A 19,189-nucleotide genomic window follows, 5' to 3' on the forward strand; every position below is an offset into this window, starting at 1 on the left:
TGTATTTTGATACAAACAAATGTGTCTGAGTTCAGTCTTTGAGTGTGTGACATCATTTCTTGCCTGAGTGTGTACAAGAAATGCTTAACACTACCCTCTGATAAAGCCTTACTGCTCGCCCACACTACCACAAATAGAGAGTAAGGTGCTATCTACTTTTTCTCTGCTACCTTTGGGGTTCCACTGGACTCTGTGCACACTATACCTCATTTTAGTATAGAATATACAGATCCAGTTTCCTACAGGGGGTCTCTCAAAGGGGCAATATAATTAAGAGCATGGCTTAAAACATTTAGGCAAAAAATCTGCGCTCAAGATACTGTGCCGTCTGACAGGCATTTTGCCGCTTCTGTTATTGCCTCCACGTAAATAACATTACACCGACAACAAGCCAGGACAATTGGCTTTGTCAAAGGTTGTTAGGTGGATAAGATATATACTACATGCATACGTACAACTATGGCTTCATTGTATGAAAATGCTTTAGTTCTTGTGCAAGAGGTTGTGGCATAATTGCTAGAGCTGCCATATTTGGAGCTGAGGAAGCAGGTTTGAGTCTCAGCGTAGACTCAACATCCTGTGTTTCTGGGCCAATCACTTAATCGCCCGTGCCAACCGAAAAATAAATGAAGATGTCCTTGTTGGTGCTCATGTAAAGCACTTCAAGATTAGCGATACAGAAATGAAAAAAATAAAAGTTACATCAAAGCAGTGAACTGCGCAGAGTTAAGATTTTGTTTCCTGTCTGAATGTGAGGGTGGAAATGGGGAGCTCGATAGCGACCCGTACCGGCGCCTTCTTTAACAAAGTGCTGGTGCTGAGCACCGGCAGGACCCGGCTCACTTAAAGCCATGCTATTGCGGCATTAATCAGAGATCGAGGGTGAGGAAATAAATAATGTGCTGATCCTGCAACAAACTTCCAGTCTTATGATTAGGGTGCAGGCTTATTAATTTGATGTCCCAGACGGTACAAAAAAAAGGCTCTTTAAACAACACATGGCTGGCATTTTTCTTTTGGCAACCCAACATTATATTCCTTTTCATGAAATGCATTTTCACACTAGTAAATATAAAACATAAATGTAAGGAATAGGGGGGCCCTGGGGTTACTGGAACCAGAAAAAACACAAAGATCCCGTAACCAGTTTACAAAGTTATGTAAATATGAAAAGACCTGTGAAAAACCAGGGCCTTCCAAAGTTAAGACTCCAGACTGCAGCAGCCCAGGCTGAGACCCCCAGTGAAGCCCACCGCCCCCACCCCTGAACGATGCGCCTATTCCAGACAGCGGGTGCCCCGCAGGGCGCAGACAGACGGACACCATGTTGACTTTCTCTTCGACAAACAGCCTGGTCCAAAGTCCAGGCCATGACCTGAACGCTTCCCGTCAGACCCGGCCTCCTGGCCAAGATGATAATAAAAAGGCGATCAGAGAGGGGGCAGTGCACGGAGAGGGGGCTGTGCACACTGAGAGAGGCTGTGCACACTGAGAGAGGCTGTGCACACTGAGAAAGGTATCTGCAACCTGAGGTCGCCCTGTGCACACTGAGAGGGGGCTGTGCACACTGAGAGAGGTATGTGCTCGCTGAGATGGCCTTGTGCACACTGAAAGGGGCCTGTGCACTCTGAGAGGGGGCTGTGCGCTGTGAGCGGTGCTGTGCAGGCAGAGAGGGGGCTGAGCAACACTGAAAGGGGCCTGTGCATAACAAGACTGCCCTGTGCACACTGAGAGGTGGCTGTGCAAGCTGAGAGGCGCTGTGCACCCTGAGAGGGGGTTCTGCAAGCTGAGAGGCGCTGTGCACCCTGAGAGGGGCCAGTGCACATTGAGAGGGCACTGTTCACACTGAGAGAGGGCTGTGCACACTGAGAGGGGGCTGTGCACGGTGAGAGGGGCTGTGCACACTGAGAGGGGGCTGTGCACACAGAGAGGGGCTGTGCACACAGAGAGGGGGCTGTGCAACACTGAGAGGGGCCTGTGCAGACTAAGACTGCCCTTTGCACACTGAGAGGTGGCTGTGCAAGATGAGAGGAGCTGTGCACCCTGAGAGGGGGCTGTGCACGCGGAGAGGGGGCTGTGCACGCAGAGAGGGGGCTGTACACGCTGAGATGGGCCAGTGCACATGGAGGACGCACCGTGCACACTGAGAGAGGGTTATGCACACTGAGAGAGGGCTGTGCACAGGGAGAGAGGTTATCTGTATGCTGAGATACATAACCAAATTCTCCTCCTGAGCAATGCCAGAAACTCATCTCAGAATCAATCCATAGACCAACACAGAGAAATTATAGAAAGAATAGAAGGTAAGTCCGATATATTTCAAAACTTCATCTTTATTTTCTTCTTTTCAGTCACTCAGTACTTTTCCATTCTTTTTTGCTTTGCCAACACGTGTTTCGTCCTAACTTTTACAGCTTATGGACTTCGTCAGGGCTGGAAGCAAATTAAACAAGTTTAAAATTACTAAAGATTCCTAAAAATTTAGATAATTATAAAACCATAGGTACATGACTTCAGCAATAAGATCAATTATCTCTGATTTGTAAAGCTTGAATGATTATTCTTGATTAAGAAACTCCACTTTTCAAGCGAATACAAAACAATAATAGTACTGTCAGTTCTAGTTTTTGCTCAATTAAGAGCCAATACATCTTTTTTCAGTTTAGATTGATCCTATTTACAGTTTACAGTACATCTTTTTGCACTTCTATTTTGAGAAATTCTTCGTAGCGATCAAGGAAGAACTTAAAAACGCACAGAGAAAAGGATGAGATACCGATATACATGTTCTTTTACATTTCATATACACTACATTAACATTATCAGATAATATATCACGCAATCTCTAAAGTTTCCAATATTGCATAAACATGAAGATGCTAGACTCACCGATTGTCTATCTTTTATCAAAATATTGGCGAAACCAAAGGGTGATCAGAACTTGAGTTATCCTAAAAGAATATATACAATCGAATTCAATAAAATATATATCCAATCATTACATTTAGTTTCTTATTAAGAATCCATTTAGACCCAAAAGGTCCATTTACCTAAGTTAGACACATATTAATGTGTATAGTGTTGCCTTGTCAGCATACGTTTTCCTATAGAAATAAATAAAATATCTGTCAGAAAAGATGAGAAAAAAGAAAAAAGAAAACTATATTAGTTTTAACAAGTATATCCCTAATTATAATTCTGTGCTTATATATAGTATCAGCATCTTAAAGGTATTACAATTTAGGGGACCCCTTTATATAAAGAGCAATCTACATTTGCAGTTTCTTAATACATCGCCCTAAATTGACACTGAAAATTCACAGTGTCACAAGCCATATAATCAGAGCAAAGAATTATAACAATTGATAAGTTACTCAACATTTTTTTTTAGAAAAACTATTATAACACTTATTCAACAAGGACTACTTTCGTCATAAAAGTATAAACGGAGCTCTCAGAATGACATATTTTTTAGCCCTCTAATTCTTACCAAACGCATTTGTGCCACTTGGTTTCTCATGTTTTAAGGAGCCTCTCACTATTACTGTACATGTATCTGATATCAGACACATCCTGAACGGTAACCAAGTCTAGAGACGTTTCAATTTAGGCGACCCCTTTATAAAGAGCATTCTGTATTTAAAATTTCTAAACATATTGCCCTAATTTGATACTGCAAATTCACGATGTCACAATTTTTATAAACAGAGCAAGGGATTATAACATTTTAATATATTTTCCAGATGCTTAAGAGAAAACATTATTACACTCATTCAGGAAGGACTACTCTCATCATAGGGGTATAAGCGGTAACGCCCAGTTTGACATATTTTCTAAAACTTTAAATTATTATTAAACACATTGGTGCTACTCAGTTTATCATGTTTTAAGAAACCTCTCACTAATACTGAAGGAAATGACAAGTAATTGAGTAACAAACATAAAATTAAACAGTTTATCATGTTTTAAGAAAACCTCTCACTAATAATAGAGGAAATAACAAATAACTGAGCAGCAATCATAAAATAAATCAATACCTCCGTTTTGCATATGTTCCTCGGAATAACGGGGCTCTCGTATCCAAATTTCGTAAAACCGAGTCACAACCTATCCTTTCTTTCTATAAAACAAAATTCCCAATTGAAATCAGAGTATTAATCTCTGAAGTACCGTTTAAAATAAGTTTAACATCTCTAGCTTCACTCTTACCGGTAAAGGAGTAAATTATCTCGGCACAAGGGAGTCTTTGCACGAACGGCGTCTAGCATCGTCGCCATCTTAGTTTGGGTTATTTATACATGAATGTATTACGAAAGGAAAAAGGGACTGAGTATTCTAATTATAATAATTTATAGTTTAACGGAAATAACACACGTAGATCAAAGGGAATCACCCTAGTAATTAATCCAGCTAAACCTCGGTATTTATACATATCGTGTGCATATTATAATCGCAAAAAAAAAATTTTGCGATATTAATTATAAGTGTACGATCTTTATTCATCACGCAAAAGAGATAAGATTCTTAAATATCTTTAAAGGAAAATCGCCAATTTCCTAACTATAATAGTCCAGTTAAGATCTATTTAGAGCTTCGTTCCGATTAACTATATCATAAGCGCCATCTTTAAATGGTCAATAGTAACGTAAACTCGCTTATAGGATCTTAAAGTTATTTAAATTCTCGTATTATTCCTTATCTATATCCTATATTCCAAAGTAGTCATAGGTTTACTTATACGATCTCGAAATATTTAAGATGTCGTCTAATTTTCTCATTATATCTTATGCTTAAAGTAAAACAAATGAGATGATACATGAGGAATATAACCTCTAAAATAAAAAAAACGTTTGATGTACCATAGGCTTACATATACGATCTCAAGTTGTTTAACATAAAGTATTATTCCCTTACAGTATATAAGAGGATTCCTCTGAAATCTACAGGTCAAATATATTTTTCTTACTATTAATAATTTCACAGTCCCAGAATGGTAAAATTAATTCACCTCCATAAATTATTCCCACACTTAGGAAACATACATAATTGTTCCCTCTAGTTAAGACTAGTTACAATCTAGACACAGTACTATTATGAAATTGCGTGTATATGTACTAAAAATGTAAGTAGACAACTAAGAGGGGATGAGGTAAGTTGAACACTGTCTCTGAATCATATCATTCCAACATTTTCATACTGTAACATTCTAACCCAGAAAATATTGCATTTCATCATCAATATTAATCCCGAGTTCCACTGCCCGTAATCTAATAATCCAGCGTACTTCAGCCTGTCTTACTTTAGGTTCTCTATTCCCTCCCCTCACATTGGGTGGGATGCTCTCTAATCCATGAAATGAGAAACTTTTATTGGGACAATTTAGTGCATGTAATCCTATGGGATACTTCTGATCCATATTTTTAAAATCTCTATAATGTTCTGCTATACGTTCTTTCATGCTTCTTATAGTGCTACCTATATAGATCTGCTGACATTTGCACACGATTATATAGACTACATATTTTGTTGTACAATCTATATGTTGTCTTATATAATATTTTTTAGATCCATTATATGCAAATTCTTTCTTATCCTTAAATGCCAATCTGCACAAACTACAGTTGTTGCATTTAAATGAACCAATATTATGTGTGTATAGCCAGGTTTGTGTTACTGTATTATCCCTAAGGTAGCTTGGGCTGGTAATATTGCCCACTGTTCTACCTTTCCTATACGTTATTCCTGGACATTTAGAGATATATCTCTGTAATGATGTATTAGAAGTTAAAAGATGCCAGTGTCTTTTCAGAATGCCATATATTTTATGGGACCACGGGTGGTATCCCGTAATCAATTTAACAGGTATTATTTTGTTGGGATCCTCAATTCGTGGTTTTAATGTGTCCAACCTCCTCAACTTCTACACTCGATTTTTAGCTTTAGTAAGAACTTGCTGCGGATCATAACCTCTGAATAGAAATCTCTTTTCCATGTCTTTCAAGGTATCTAGAAAATCAGTTTCATTAGCACAATTTCTCCTTGCTCTATAGAATTCACCAAAGGGAATTGCATTTATTTGAGTTCTGGGGTGAGCACTTTCAGCATTTAACAATGAGTTACATGAGGTCTCCTTTCCATGCATTCTACTCTTCAATTTGTCACCCTCAACAAATAGTTCAACATCTAAGAAGACCAAAGTTTTGGCATTATAATTCATGGTAAATTTGATATTATAGGTATTGTTGTTTAAGAAGCCAAAAAATTATTTTAATTTGTCTACTCCTCCTGTCCATATCAAGAGACAATCGTCAATATACCTACCATAATACATTATGTATTCCTGCCAGGTTGACCCCGGTTGGCCCCAGATATGCACCGCCTCAAACCGTCCCATAAAGAGACAGGCGAAGGACGGTGCAAATCTGGAGCCCATTGCCGAGCCACATATTTGCTGGTACCAATCTGTTTTAAACATAAATACATTTTGTTCTAAGATGATCCTGGCCATATCTACCAGCATGTTGGAGTGATCCAGGAGCTCCACCGGTCTTTTATAGAGATAATATCTTAGGGCTTCTAATCCCAATTCATGGGGTATGTTAGTATATAAGGCAACCACATCTATTGTTACCAGTATCATCGTTTCATCCCAAGATATATCCTCAATAATATTTAGTACATGTTTAGTATCTTGTATTGTAGATGGCAGATTGGCTACATATGGTTGAAGATATGTGTATACAAACTCAGATAATTTTTCAGTTGGTCCTCCCACCCCAGACACAATAGGTCTCCCTGGTGGTCTAGTAGCATTTTTATGGATTTTAGGCAGGCAATATAGGCATGGAAAATTAGGTTTGTCCACTGTTAAATATTTATATTCATCCTCATTTAGTAATCCAGCCGCATACCAGAGTTTCAAATGATCATTGATAAGTTTAGTTACCTTGAATATGGGGTTTTTAGAAAGTTTCCTATAAAAGTTAACATTTCCCAGCTGTCCTAGTATTTCATCCTCATAGTATTTTCTATCTAGAATTATTATGTTCCCCCCTTTATCAGCTCTCTTTATTACTATTTCCTCGTTAGATGTTAGTATTTTCAGGGCATTGCGGTCACCAATAGTCAGATTATCCATGTGTTTCTTAGTTCTTGCATCATTAATTTTGCCTTCCGCTTTGTCCAAAACTGTGGTCCGCGGACCCCCAGGGGTCCGTGACACATTCCCAGGGGGTCCGCAGGACTTGAGTGCCTGATGTCGTAGAAAAAGACAAAATGCCCATGCGCCTTCACAGCTCACAAGAGATGTGAATGTTAGCGCAGGGGCGGCAAAACCACAATACAATCTGGCTCAGCTTTAGGTGCGAGTTGAAGGGCGATTGGCCTCATTTTATTTTTTGATTCTGCCCATCAACCGACGTAGCGTTTCCTCTTGTGTTTGCTGCCAGGCCCAGGGCATTTTGCTATCACGTGTCCCTTTAGAAGAACATTCGAGAACGTCAAATCGGCAGGAGGGCTCTTCTCCCTCTGGAACTGCATGTGAGTGTTTTGTAAGTGTACCCTTTTACTGTAAAAGCGTGTGCATAACGTGTTTCCTTTTTATGTCATCAGCACCTCATGTAACGTATTTGCCAATGTTTCAGATTGCCTATGTGTGATATTTTCATATGTGTGAGTGTGTGTGTTTTTTTACAGAGCTTTTTCTTAACTAGTGTCACAAAAAGGAAAGTAAGGAAAACAGTGCTTTTATAGAGCCCACGCCTGTCACTTCTCAGCTGCTGAGGGTGGCAGAGGTGACCTGACATCGAGCGGATTCCAGGTGTAATATGATTCTAAATATTAGACCTTACGTTAAGAGTGCTACATTATTGGTAATTGTCAAAAACGAAAGTAGGGTGTTACATGGCAAACCTGGGGAAGAGAATATGGTGGCGGAAAAGATGGGGTGAGGTTAAAGCACATTGAGTTGGGGGCAGTTTGTAATTGGGTTGTGGTGAACAACAGAAGAAAATGTCCAGTGGAATATATGGGCGGCCTTGAAGGACGGAGCCGACTTTGATTACATAAGACAGCACTGGGCTGGGCAGGAATGAAAGTGTTTATGTTCGCAGTGTACCGGCACAATGAAAGTGCCATGTTAGGCAGCAGGGTTAATACTAGGGGTTGAGAGGTAAAAAGTTGGCAAGAGAAATAAAAAATAAACACCCTTAGATCTTGAGGTGCAGGTCATAAATGCATAGGAGGTTAGAAGAAAAGCAGGGCGATGGAATGCTGCACGCTGGAGTAGGCCAGAGCATCAGAAACTGAGTAGAAAAGGGAAGAGACTGACGAAATACTGCATTGTCTTTCCTCTGACATTTGGTGTGACCTTGAAATTGTGAGCTTAAGTTATTGGACAGAAGCCTTACCTGCCACCCTCCAGAGAAGGGTAAGTGGAGAACTGTTATATTGAGCAGTAGTTACATCTGTTATTTATTTATTTATTTATTTAAAAGTTTTGTAGAGCGCGTAGTAACCCTAGAGCATCCCAGCGCTAAACCTGAATCTCCTGTGGTTTCCGCAGAGGAGGGAGTTATGGATGAGGAAAAAAAAGGGTTTTTAGTGATTTCCTGAACTTTATTGTTATTTCCAGCGCTTTGAAACTGCAAGAGTGTGGCATGGAGCTCTTTTGAAAATAAGTTATTAGGATTACTAATCATAAAGAACTCTAGTGAGGTATGTGTGTGGCAGTACTGGGAAGAGAATGGTACAGTGAGGAAGCAAGGGACTGGTATTGAGCAAGGTTATGGAGGTATAGAATGACATGAAGAATGTTAGGGGAGGACAGGAATGGGGGAGGGGTCAACCAGAGGCAGCAGTGCAGAAATACTAGAGAGGCCAAGCAAAACAGGCTAGCATAAACCTATACCTGATATCTGCAAACCAGGTCCAGTGTGGGAAGTCAGAGCAAGGCTTTTAATAGGCCAAGCCCAGCAGCGGACCTCACCTGGGGTAGAGAGGAAAAAGCATACACTGTTTTATTCAAACTGTTACCATTTCCTGGCTCTTCCACAATCTAAAATCCACAGGAATGTCTAAAATGTTTATCTGAGGAAGGGGACAGCCCTTTCTGCAAATGTTCAAATAAGGCAGGTATCAAGTGGATGCTCACGATCATGGTTAGAACCCACCACCAGATGCACTCCAATGGCACCAATGGACAGGTGTACAGTAGTGGGTGTGATTAATGCTTTTGAAACATGAGGGGTAGTTTCAGGGCAAGCTTCTGTCCCTCAAAGAATAGGTACAGCACATCACCAACAGTGCAAGTATCACTTACAGAACAAACACATAGTGGCATTGGCAGTGCAAGCTTTCCTCTCTTGCAGAACAGCTACACAAGGTGCATCAGTTGACAAGTTTCCCAGGTTCACAGAAGTATACCACACCATCCCTCACATAACAGGCACAGCTTAGCATCACCATTGCAGGCTTCCATTCCTCATAGAACAGATACAGCAAGGGCATGAATGCAAGCTTCCTTCCTTTGCATAACAGGCGCAGCATGGTAGGCAGTGGAAGCTTTACTCTGTGACAGAAAACCTTTATACCAGTATATCAGTACAGACTTCCTACAGTCACAGAACAAGTAAAGCTTAGAAATTATAAGTGAAGCTGCCTCTTTCACGTAATGGGTGCAGCACAGTCTGCAACAGCAGTAAAAACACATTTGCCTATTTGATGCATATGTTTTAGCATGATTGTGTGGATTGTTAGGTCGTTTGATGGTTGAGCAAGTAAACGCCCCCACCCCACTTTCCTGCTACTGACCTTTGCCCTCACCTGTCCTGGCCCTTAGTCCCCACCCTGTTTATCTGCAAATTTTCCCTCGTCAATTGAGATCTAGCTATTTTGTCTGATGTGATTGGGTCTTCCTCATTTTCAGTAATAGATAGTAGCAAAGCCGTGTCTCTTATTGTGTTATTTAACAGATGTCAAGATTGACTTGTATAGATTTATAGGAAATCTTAAACTTAAACATTATTTTGAGTTTGATGAAAATCCCAATAAAAAACATACACCAGACATTGTTGTTGGAGATCTTTGTATACAAGAAATAAGAGACATGGCTTTGCTACTATCTATTACTGAAAGTGAGGAAGACCCAATCACAATGCATAAAGTACTGCAAGATTTGGAATATAACACTAATGAAACAATAGATAGTGGTCTTAAATCAAAATCTAAATGGTAATGGTAATAGCATTTATGCATTTTACAGAGTGGTCCTAAATGATTTGGACAAAGCGGAAGGCAAAATTAATGATGCAAGAACTAAGAAACACATGGATAATCTGACTATTGGTGAACGCAATGCCCTGAAAATACTAACATCTAACGAGGAAATAGTAATAAAGAGAGCTGATAAAGGGGGGAACATAATAATTCTAGATAGAAAATACTATGAGGATTAAATACTAGGACAGCTGGGAAATGTTAACTTTTATAGGAGACTTTCTAACAACCCCATATTCAAGGTAACTAAACTTATCAATGATCATTTGAAACTCTGGTATGCGGCTGGATTACTAAATGAGGATGAATATAAATATTTAACAGTGGACAAACCTAATTTTCCATGTCTATATTGCCTGCCTAAAATCCATAAAAATGCTACTAGACCACCAGGGAGACCTATTGTGTCTGGGGTGGGAGGACCAACTGAAAAATTATCTGAGTTTGTATACACATATCTTCAACCATATGTAGCCAATCTGCCATCTACAATACAAGATACTAAACATGTACTAAATATTATTGAGGATATATCTTGGGATGAAACGATGATACTGGTAACAATAGATGTGGTTGCCTTATATACTAACATACCCCATGAATTGGGATTAGAAGCCCTAAGATATTATCTCTATAAAAGACCGGTGGAGCTCCTGGATCACTCCAACATGCTGGTAGATATGGCCAGGATCATCTTAGAACAAAATGTATTTATGTTTAAAACAGTTTGGTACCAGCAAATATGTGGCTCGGCAATGGGCTCCAGATTTGCACCGTCCTTCGCCTGTCTCTTTATGGGACGGTTTGAGGCGGTGCATATCTGGGGCCAACCGGGGTCAACCTGGCAGGAATACATAATGTATTATGGTAGGTATATTGACAATTGTCTCTTGATATGGACAGGAGGAGTAGAAAAATTAAAAGAGTTTTTTGACTTCTTAAACAACAATACCTATAATATCAAATTTACCATGAATTATAATGCCAAAACTTTGGTCTTCTTAGATGTTGAACTATTTGTTGAGGGTGACAAATTGAAGAGTAGAATGCATAGAAAGGAGACCTCATGTAACTCATTGTTAAATGCTGAAAGTGCTCACCCCAGAACTCAAATAAATGCAATTCCCTATGGTGAATTCTATAGAGCAAGGATAAATTGTGCTAATGAAACTGATTTTCTAGATACCTTGAAAGACATGGAAAAGAGATTTCTATTCAGAGGTTATGATCCGCAAGTTCTTACTAAAGCTAAAAATCGAGTGAAGAAGTTGAGGAGGTTGGACACATTAAAACCACGAATTGAGGATCCCAACAAAATAATACCTGTTAAATTGATTACGGGATACCACCCGTGGTCCCATAAAATATATGGCATTCTGAAAAGACACTGGCATCTTTTAACTTCTAATACATCATTACAGAGATATATCTCTAAATGTCCAGGAATAGCGTATAGGAAAGGTAGAACAGTGGGCAATATTACCAGCCCAAGCTACCTTAGGGATAATACAGTAACACAAACCTGGCTATACACACATAATATTGGTTCATTTAAATGCAACAACTGTAGTTTGTGCAGATTGGCATTTAAGGATAAGAAAGAATTTGCATATAATGGATCTAAAAAATATTATATAAGACAACATATAGATTGTACAACAAAATATGTAGTCTATATAATAGTGTGCAAATGTCAGCAGATCTATATAAGTAGTGCTATAAGTAGCATGAAAGAACGCATAGCAGAACATTATAGAGCTTTTAAAAATATGGATCAGAAGTATCCCATAGGATTACATGCACTAAATTGTCCCAATAAAAGTTTCTCATTTCATGGATTAGAGAGCATCCCACCCAATGTGAGGGGAGGGAATAGAGAATTTAAAGTAAAACAGGCTGAAGTACGCTGGATTATTAGATTACGGGCAGTTGAACTCGGGATTAATATTGATGATGAAATGCAATATTTTCTGGGTTAGAATGTTACAGTATGAAAATGTTGGAATGATATGATTCAGAGACAGTGTTCAACTTACCTCATCCCCTCTTTGTTGTCTACTTACATTTTTAGTACATATACACGCAATTTCATAATAGTACTGTGTCTAGATTGTAACTAGTCTTAACTAGAGGGAACAATTATGTATGTTTCCTAAGTGTGGGAATAATTTATGGAGGTGAATTAATTTTACCATTCTGGGACTGTGAAATTATTAATAGGAAGACAAATATATTTGACCTGTAGGTTCCAGAGGAATCCCCTTATATACTGTAAGGGAATAATACTTTATGTTAAACAACTTGAGATCGTATATGTAAGCCTATGGTAAATGGAACGGTTTTTTTATTTTAGAGGTTATATTCCTCATGCATCATCTCATTTGTTTTACTTTAAGCATAAGATATAATGAGAAAATTAGACGACATCTTAAATATTTCGAGATCGTATAAGTAAACCTATGACTACTTTGGAATATAGGATATAGATTAGGAATAATACGAGAATTTAAATAACTTTAAGATCCTATAAGCAAGTTTACGTTACTATTGACCATTTAAAGATGGCGCTCATGATATAGTTAATCGGAACGAAGCTCTAAATAGATCTTAACTGGACTATTATAGTTAGGAAATTGGCGATTTTCCTTTAAAGATATTCAATAATCTTATCTCTTTTGCGTGATGAATAAAGATCGTACACTTATAATTATTATCGCAACATTTTTTTTAGCGATTATAATATGCACACGATATGTATAAATACCGAGGTTTAGCTGGATTAATTACTAGGGTGATTCCCTTTGATCTACGTGTGTTATTTCCGTTAAAATATAAATTAATATAGTTTGAATACTCAGTCCCTTTTTCCTTTCGTAATACATTCATGTATAAATAACCCAAACTAAGATGGCGATGATGCTAGACGCCGTTCGTGCAAAGACTCCCTTGTGCCGAGATAATTTACTTCTTTACCGGTAAGAGTGAAGCTAGAGATGTTAAACTTATTTTAAACGGTACTTCAGAGATTAATACTCTGATTTCAATTGGGAATTTTGTTTTATAGAAAGAAAGGATAGGTTGTGACTCTGTTTTACGAAATTTGGATACGAGAGCCCTGTTATTATGAGGAACATATGCAAAACGGGGGTATTGATTTATTTTATGATTGCTGCTCAGTTATTTGTTATTTCCTCTATTATTAGTGAGAGGTTTTCTTAAAACATGATAAACTGTTTAATTTTATGTTTGTTACTCAATTACTTGTCATTTCCTTCAGTATTAGTGAGAGGTTTCTTAAAACATGATAAACTGAGTAGCACCGATGTGTTTAATAAGAATTTAAAGTTTTAGAAAATATGTCAAACTGGGCGTTACCGCTTATACCCCTATGATGAGAGTAGTCCTTCCTGAATGAGTGTAATAATGTTTTCTCTTAAGGATCTGAAAAATATATTAAAATGTTTTAATCCCTTGCTCTGTTTATAAAAATTGTGACATCGTGAATTTGCAGTATCAAATTAGTGCAATATGTTTAGAAATTTTAAATACAGAATGCTCTTTATAAAGGGGTCGCCTAAGTTGAAACGTATCTAGACTTGGTTACCGTTCAGGATGTGTCTGATATCAGATATATGTACAGTAATAGTGAGAGGCTCCTTAAAACATGAGAAACCAAGTGGCACAAATGCGTTTGGTAAGAATTAGAGGGCTAAAAAATATCTCATTCTGAGAGCTCCGTTTATACTTTTATGACGAGAGTAGTCCTTGTTGAATAAGTGTTATAATAGTTTTTCTAAAAACAATTGTTGAGTAACTTATCAATTGTTATAATTCTTTGCTCTGATTATATGGCTTGTGACACTGTGAATTTGCAGTGTCAATTTAGGGCGATGTATTAAGAAACTGCAAATGTAGATTGCTCTTTACATAAAGGGGTCCCCTAAATTGTAATACCTTTAAGATGCTGATACTAGATATAAGCACAGAATTATAATTAGGGATATACTTGTTAAAACTAATATAGTTTTCTTTTTTCTTTTTTCTCATGTTTTCTGACAGATATTTTATTTATCTCTATAGGAAAACGTATACTGACAAGGCAACACTATACACATTAATATGTGTCTAACTTAGGTAAATGGACCTTTTGGGTCTAAATGGATTCTTAATAAGAAACTAAATGTAATGATTGGATATATATTTTATTGAATTCGATTGTATATATTCTTTTAGGATAACTCAAGTTCTGATCACCCTTTGGTTTCGCCAATATTTTGATAAAAGATAGACAATCGGTGAGTCTAGCATCTTCATGTTTATGCAATATAGGAAACTTTAGAGATTGCGTGATATATTATCTGATAATGTTAATGTAGTGTATACGAAATGTAAAAGAACATGTATCTCATCCTTTTCTCTGTGCGTTTTTAAGATCTTCCTTGATCGCTACAAAGAATTTCTCAAAATAGAAGTGCAAAAAGATGTACTGTAAACTGTAAATAGGATCAATCTAAACTGAAAAAAGATGTATTGGCTCTTAATTGAGCAAAAACTAGAACTGACAGTACTATTATTGTTTGGTATTCGCTTGAAAAGTGGAGTTTCTTAATCAAGAATAATCATTCAAGCTTTACAAATCAGAGATAATTGATCTTATTGCTGAAGTCATGTACTTATGGTTTTATAATTATCTAAATTTTTAAGAATCTTTAGTAATTTTAAACTTGTTTAATTTGCTTCCAGCCCTGACGAGGTCCATAAGCTGTAAAAGTTAGGACGAAACACGTGTTGGCAAAGCAAAAAAGAATGGAAAAGTACTGAGTGACTGAAAAGAAGAAAATAAAGAAGAAGTTTTGAAATATATCGGACTTACCTTCTATTCTTTCTATAATTTCTCTGTGTTGGTCTATGGGTTGATTCTGAGATGAGTTTCTAGCATTGCTCAGGAGGAGAATTTGGTTATGTTGTTTGATAGACAGACTTTGTTTGTCTATACTTACAGTTGTAGGCAGGGACTGTATCTCAGCCTTAGAGCATATGCTAGTCTAATAAAATTCTTGATAATATAAACACTACAAGCGCAAAATCCCCTCTTGCCTTTCGAAAATTAACTGTATGCTGAGATAGTCCAGTGGACACTGAGAGAGGGCTGTGCACACTGACAGGGCCCTGTGCACACTGAGATGTACCTGTGCACTCTGCCACCTTCGGGGCCTCAACACTGCTGCGTTTCGCTGCTGTGCACGGAGAGGGGTCTCTGCAAACATCTGTCTGTGAGTAAACAGCTATTTCCTAGTTTTTTGACACTCCATGTCTGACTAGAGCATCTCTCCTCACCACTCTACCTCTGTTTGTACAACATCTCTCCTTACAACTCTACCTCTGTTTGTAGAACATCTCTCCTCACCACTCTACCTCTGAGTGTACAACATCTCTCCTTGCCACTCTACCTCTGAGTGTACAACATCTCTCCTTACCACTCTACCTCTGAGTGTACAACATCTCTCCTCATCACTCTACCTCTGAGTGTACAACATCTCTCCTCACCACTCTACCTCTGAGTGTACAACATCTCTCCTTACCACTCTACCTCTGAGTGTACAACATCTCTCTTCACCACTCTACCTCTGTTTGTACAACATCTCTCCTTACCACTCTACATCTGAGTGAACAACATCTCTCCTTACCACTCTACCTCTGAGTGTACAACATCTCTCTTCACCACTTTACCTCTGTTTGTACAACATCTCTCCTTACCACTCTACCTCTGAGTGTACAACATCTCTCCATACCACTCTACCTCTGAGTGTACAACATCTCTCCTCACCACTCTACCTCTGAGTGTACAACATCTCTCCTCACCACTCTACCTCTGAGTGTACAACATCTCTCTTCGCCACTCTACCTCTGTTTGTACAACATATCTCCTTACCACTCTACCTCTGAGTGTACAATATCTCTCCTTACCACTCTACCTCTGAGTGTATAACATCTCTCTTCACCACTCTACCTCTGTTTGTACAACATCTCTCCTCACCACTCTACCTCTGAGTGTACAACATCTCTCCTCACCACTCTACCTCTGTTCGTACAACATCTCTCCTTACCACTCTACCTCTGAGTGTACAACATCTCTCCTTACCACTCTACCTCTGAGTGCACAACATCTCTCCTCACCACTCTACCCCTGAGTGTAAGACATCTCTCCTTACCACTCTACCTCTGAGTGTACAACATCTCTCCTCACCACTCTACCCCTGAGTGTACAACATCTCTCCTTACCACTCTACCTCTGAGTGTACAACATCTCTCTTCACCACTCTACCTCTGTTTGTACAACATCTCTCCTTACCACTCTACCTCTGAGTGTATAACATCTCTCTTCACCACTCTACCTCTGTTTGTACAACATCTCTCCTCACCACTCTACCTCTGAGTGTACAACATCTCTCTTCACCACTCTACCTCTGTTTGTACAACATCTCTCCTTACCACTCTACCTCTGAGTGTACAACATCTGTCCTCGCCACTCTACCTCTGAGTGTACAACATCTCTCCTCACCACTCTACCCCTGAGTGAACAACATCTCTCCTTACCACTCTACCTCTGAGTGTACATCTCTCTTCACCACTCTACCTCTGTTTGTACAACATCTCTCCTTACCACTCTACCTCTGAGTGTACAACATCTGTCCTCGCCATTCTACCTCTGAGTGTACAACATCTCTCCTTACCACTCTACCTCTGTTTGTACAACATCTGTGCTCGACAGACGACCTCTGCATGTAGAACATTTCTGCGCTCCACTCTGCCTCTGCGCATACAACAATTCTCCTCACTGCCCTACCTCTTTGTGTAGAACATCTCACCTCACCACTCTAGCTCAATGTGTAGAGCATCTCTCCTCACCTCCCTACCTCAGTCGTTTGGATGTCTCTTTTCACACTCTCAATTATATGGGTAAACATCTCTCCCAGCAGTCTACCTCTGGGCGTAGAACATCTGTCCTCACCACTCTATCTCAGTCATTTCGATGTCCCTTTTCACACTCTCGATTATATGGGTAGATCATGTCTCCTCACCACTCTACCTCTGTGCATAAAACATCTCTCCACACTACTATAGCTCTGCATGTAGAACATCTCTCCTTACCACCCTACCTCTGTTTGTAGAAAATCTATTTGAATTACTCTGCATCTATGAAGAGTAGAGGTCTCACCTCTCTCTGTCTGTGGGTTTGACATCTCATCTGACACTCCCCATTCTGCAGGGTAAGACAGATAGGTAGGGTATCCCTTTGTTCACTCCTGTCTGTGGTTAGGGTAGCTGTATGTTCCCTCCTTAGCTTTCTGCCCCCTCTGGTCCATGGATGGGGTAGTGAAGCCCTCTGCCCCACCTGTCTGTGGATAGGGTAGCTCTCTGACCCCTCCTGCCTGGGGGGGGGGGGGGGGGGAAGCTGTCTGCCCTCTCCTGTCTGTGGACAGTTGGGGTATTCTTCTCTGTGTTGCCATGCTCGTGCTCACATGCAGGAGTTTTCTTGTAAAACCTTACCTGTGTTCTGTTTTACTTTATGACTCACATTGTGAGTTCCTCTGCAGTTCTAGTGGCTGTTGGTTAGTCAGCTGACTGCTGACCTGGAACTGGATGTGAGCTCACTATCATGGGTCCTTATGGAAGAGAACAAATGCTTACCTTTTGATAAAGCCTGTGTCTGGAAACATCGTTTATAACGCTGCTATTACATTGTGTTCCTTTTACAACGCAGTAGTTACGACAGCGTTATTAAAACGCAATGCCTTTACATCGCAAGTCATTAGATCGACTTGCTGTAGAGGGCACTCTAACCTAAAGAATACAATAATTTACTATTCCAACACCTTCCCTACTGTTGCGCACGCTGGAGTTGGAATAGTAAGTTATACTATTCCAAAGTCCAGTGCGCCCACTACAGCAAGTCGATCTAATGACTTGCCATGTAAAGGTATCGCGTTCCAACAACGCGATTGCTGTAACGACCGCGTTGTAATAGGCTTTGGTTTGGTTGAACTTCTTGGGGGCAGCTCCTCTGTGACACCACAAGCCTCATTGTGTGCTGCCCACGAGGATTTCTTACAAAAGCCGGAAAGCCAGAAATTAAATGGGAAGTATTGCTTAGGCTTTTGGGAAATTATTTACCTGCCATAGATGCTGACAGGTACGCTCCTCCTAGGAAAATCATTTATGGATTCTTGCACAGAGGGTTTTTGACAATCTCCCTCCCCTTCCTGGACCCAGCGGAGAGGGCATCACTTGGAACCCTTATAATGAAGCCAAGGAGAGGACGAGGAAACAGTTCTCTGGGGAGTCCAGCATTTTGCTTGAAAGATTTAACTTTGCCTTGTGCTAACAATCAGCTGAGGAGTCCCTTGAGGAGTATGTGGCTACTCTGAGGGTCCTTGCAGCCAAATGTGAATTTGGGCCCAACATCGACAGTTATATGCAAGACCACTTTGTGTGTTACTGTTCCTCTAAACAAAATTCAAGAGCGTTTGCTTACTTGCCGTAATCCCACCTTGGCAGAAACCTTGGATGTGGCTAAGGGAATTGGGAGGTTGATAATGACTTCAAAAGTACCATTGAACCGTGTGGGACAGTTAAAACCATCTATTGGCCGGGTTGTGAATGAGGCGGTTGTGTGTGCTGTTAAGGACAACCCTGCTTATGGCAGGAGTCAGCAAGCTCGGGGCAGCAAATCTGTTACAGACGTGGTTCCAGGAACCACATTGGTAATAATCCATCCTGTCCGGCCATTGGCAAAAGATGTAACAAGTGCCGGAAAATGGGGCAGTTTCAGGGGGTTTGTAGAGGGAATCAGGCTGTGGATCATTTCAACAACAGAGTTAAGATAAGCCATGTGAGTCTTGAAAATGTTGAA

The 19,189-nt window shown here is 39.5% G+C and overlaps 1 protein-coding gene across 1 annotated transcript in view; it reads left to right on the forward strand.

The window, feature by feature from the left end:
* The first annotated feature begins 1,488 nt into the window (after positions 1-1,488).
* The window catches only part of LOC144762094 (uncharacterized), a 142,923-nt gene continuing 125,222 nt past the window's right edge, over positions 1,489-19,189 (forward strand). The window contains exon 1 of the mRNA XM_078647221.1: positions 1,489-1,576. The gene's annotated coding sequence lies outside the window, so the exon portion shown is untranslated. The remainder of the gene's footprint in view (positions 1,577-19,189) is intronic.

Source organism: Lissotriton helveticus, chromosome 6, assembly GCF_964261635.1.
Source record: "Lissotriton helveticus chromosome 6, aLisHel1.1, whole genome shotgun sequence".
Classification (NCBI taxonomy): Eukaryota; Metazoa; Chordata; class Amphibia; order Caudata; family Salamandridae; genus Lissotriton; species Lissotriton helveticus.